General features: G+C 35.5%; 1 pseudogene across 1 annotated transcript; it reads left to right on the forward strand.

Moving 5' to 3' along the window:
- Positions 1 to 795: 795 nt before the first annotated feature.
- LOC143541841 (low affinity inorganic phosphate transporter 1 pseudogene) lies at positions 796 to 3,769 on the forward strand (annotated as a pseudogene). The gene is made up of 2 exons (XR_013136813.1): positions 796 to 974; positions 2,127 to 3,769. The product of XR_013136813.1 is annotated as a low affinity inorganic phosphate transporter 1 pseudogene (transcript).
- The last annotated feature ends 295 nt before the right edge of the window (positions 3,770 to 4,064 follow it).

The raw sequence follows: 4,064 nt of genomic DNA on the forward strand, positions 1-4,064 counted from the left end.
TTACATTGGTTAATTTTTCTAGCTAATTTTATTTTTAATTTTAAATTATTAATATTTCTAAGCTAAAATATAAATAATTACTTGTAGTAAACTTGTTATATCTTTATTAATACTATGTGACGTGTATAATTGTTAATCATGGTTGACGAAAAGAGATGCTATTGTAATACAATCTTGAAAGATATTTTGTTTGAATCAACCTACTTCTCACTCTCAAATTAACATATTACATTTTTAAATTATGTTAATTTTTAAAGTTAATATAGTTTAAATAGTTGTAAATAAGAAATGATTATTAACCAAAAGTGGATTCGTTTGAAATTACAAAATATCTAAATGTAAATTATATTTCTATTTTAAAATGATCAACCGAGTACGTAACAGACTATATATAGAAGAAAATATTAAATATAATACTAAAACTGCATTACAAAGGTCAGTATTTCTATTTAGTTTTTGTTCACTTCAATGTGAAAAAAGATATTAAAGTATGAAGTTGTAAAATGTTTAGTATATTTTATGATGAATGAAGCTATATCATATATCATAATTTATCTAAAAGTCTCAACTTTAGGTTTATTACAACACGTTGAGATTTTTTTTAATGATGTAAGTGTTAAAAATTAAGCAAAAATGAAGCAATGTTAGTTATTATATTAAGTTTCTACTCAACCTTCATTAATATTATACAAGATGATTGAAATCAAGCGTTATAATTTGCTTAAATTAATGGCTGATCAAGAGCATATTAATTCTATCAAAAATAGGCAAGCTGTCCGTTGACTTCATTAGAGATTAGATCATTGGTGAAGCAATTTGAGCGTTGACCTCATCCATAAGAGCATATACCCAATATGCTACAAATGATTCTTAGACTCGTGAATCTTTAAATAGCGATCAATTCAACATATCATCTTCTCATCACCTTCTTCTTCTCTCCTCTAAAAATAGTGTATAGCTTACCTCTTCACAAGGTACTCTCTCTCTCTAAAACCGATTATCTTTTACTGTTTAAGATGTTTAAGAAGATTTACCAGATACGGTTGTTTTTGAATTTTGTATATGTATCAATGAGCAATTCATTTTTGTACGTAAAATCGTCATAAACATTGGCACTTTCCCGTCTTAATGGTTTATGAAACATTTGAGCATACTATTTACCAAGTCGGGTAATTGGATAAATATGCCATTATCGAATTTACGTATATTTATTGGAACATTAAATTTGTCGCAAACATTTGACAATTTCCCATCTTAATGGTTTATGAAACATTTGAGCATACTATTTACCAAGTCGGGTAATTGGATAATTATGTCATTGTTGAGTTTACGTATTTTTCATTGGAACATTAAAATTGTCGTAAACATTTGGCAAATTCCCGTCTTAATGGTTTATGAAACGTTTAAGCATGCTATTAACCAAGTCGGGTAATTGGATAATTATGTCATTATAGAATTTATGTAATTTTTTAGTGGAATATAAACATGTATTTATAATTTTCTAAGAATTTAATTATTTATTAATCTTAAATATTTTTTAAATAATAGATTAAATATATTTATATATATTTAAGATGCATAAATATTTTTATATATAAATTACGTGAAAAAGAGAGTGTTTCTGCTTTAAACTATCGTTTTTATTTTCAAACATTGACTTTCATTAACAAAACGACACTAGCTAGCAAAACGCTAAAGGTTAAACAGATAAACAAACAATAATTACAAATCAAAATTACACCAATGATTTAAATTTTAAACTATCGTTACTTATATATATATTTGTTTGTTTTCCACATGCATGCATGACTTTTCATTTAGTACCAATCCCAAAAGTCTTTAACTGGTCCACCAATTCTGTCATCATAGTTACAACCAAGAAAAAATAAAATATCTAATTTGTTGAATAGGTCTTCCAACATTTAATTTAATACAATTAAATTCATTTTTAAACATATAATAATTCATGACATGACACCTAGAAAATATTTATTATACTATTAGATATTTATATTAATATTAATATTAATAATTTATTTATAAATCATTTCACAAGTTAAAGTCTAAAGTCTAAATTCAACATCTGTGTATTTATAAGTATTAACTCATTTTCTTCGTGTTCATAGACTATAGCTTTGGAACAAGTAACTAGCTAGCCATGGCTCGAGAGCAACTACAAGTGCTTAGTGCACTTGACTCAGCCAAGACACAATTGTACCATTTTACCGCTATTGTTATAGCCGGTATGGGGTTCTTTACCGACGCCTACGATCTTTTCGCAATATCCCTGGTGACCCGATTGCTCGGTCGTATATACTACTTTAAAGACGGTAAAAAGCCCGGGACACTACCCCCTGGTGTGGCCTCATCGGTTACGGGTGTCGCACTCGTTGGAACGTTATGTGGTCAATTGTTTTTCGGGTGGCTCGGTGACAAAATGGGTCGGAAGAGGGTGTATGGTATGACTTTGGCACTTATGGTTGTATGTTCACTCGCTTCGGGTCTCTCGTTTAGCAACGAACCAAAGGGTGTGATGGCGACGCTTTGTTTCTTCAGGTTTTGGCTCGGGTTTGGGATCGGTGGGGATTACCCGCTCTCGGCTACTATTATGTCGGAATACGCTAATAAGAAAACGCGCGGAGCATTTATTGCGGCAGTTTTCGCTATGCAAGGGTTTGGGATTTTGGCTAGTGGGATTGTAGCGTTAATCGTGTCGTCATCTTTTGACCACGCGTTTAACGCTCCCTCTTATGAAACAGACAAATCGGGGTCCACGGTCCCACAAGCGGACTATGTTTGGCGTATTATTCTCATGTTTGGTGCGATTCCCGCTGCTTTGACATATTACTGGCGTATGAAGATGCCAGAAACCGCACGTTACACCGCTCTGGTGGCGAAAAACGCCAAACAAGCGGCGCAAGACATGGCTAAAGTTTTACAAGTCGAAATCGAAGCCGAAGAGCAAAAGGTTGAGAAAATTGTTCTAGATACTAGAAACTCATTCGGGTTGTTTTCGAAAGAATTCGCCCGAAGACACGGGCTCCACTTGCTCGGGACCACATCCACATGGTTTCTACTCGATATCGCTTTTTACTCACAAAACCTTTTCCAAAAAGACGTGCTAAGCGGTATCGGGTGGATCCCGCCAGCGGCCACAATGAGTGCCATTGGCGAGGTTTACCGCGTGGCTCGGGCTCAAACTCTTATCGCTATTTGTAGTACGGTTCCCGGTTATTGGTTCACGGTCTTTTTCATCGACCGAATGGGTCGGTTCAAGATCCAAATCATGGGCTTTTTCTTCATGACCGTGTTCATGTTCGCCCTCGCGATTCCTTACCATCATTGGACCCAACACGAGAACCGTCTCGGGTTCGTCATAATGTACTCATTAACCTTTTTCTTCGCCAACTTCGGCCCGAACGCGACAACTTTCGTGGTCCCCGCGGAAATATTCCCCGCAAGACTCCGGTCCACTTGCCACGGAATATCCGCAGCCGCGGGAAAAGCGGGTGCCATCGTCGGGGCCTACGGGTTCCTTTACGCTTCCCAAAGCACGGATCCCAAGAAAACCGACGCGGGCTACCCCACGGGGATCGGGATCAAGGCGTCCCTCGTCATTCTCGCCGTGATCAACTTGCTAGGACTCGTGTTTACGTTTTTGGTACCCGAACCTAACGGGAAATCACTCGAAGAGTTGTCGGGCGAGAACGAAGACGAGGTCGAACCCGCGGCCTCAAACACAACTTATAACCGAACTGCTCCTGTTTGATATTACAAACTGACTACTTTTGTGTTCATTTTGTGGAGTACTTATGATTGCTATAGCTTTATGAATCTTTGTAAAGATTCTATGGCTTTCATATGTTGTTTGTATGTGGTCAGTAGATGGTGTTTTACCTTTTTTCATGTGCACGTACGTAATTATTTCTTTTTTGTGGGTTCATATTGTATTATAAAGTTATTATAAAGGTGTAACACTTTCAAGCCAATGTTGTCACTTTTTTTTTTTAAATATATAAACAAGATATGAATATAATGAAGGGACCGGTTCGTTATTCGGTCTG

This window comes from Bidens hawaiensis, unplaced genomic scaffold (assembly GCF_021521415.1).
Source record: "Bidens hawaiensis isolate Kalapana, Puna unplaced genomic scaffold, B.hawaiensis_p1.1 tig00012650_1, whole genome shotgun sequence".
NCBI classification, from domain to species: Eukaryota; Viridiplantae; Streptophyta; class Magnoliopsida; order Asterales; family Asteraceae; genus Bidens; species Bidens hawaiensis.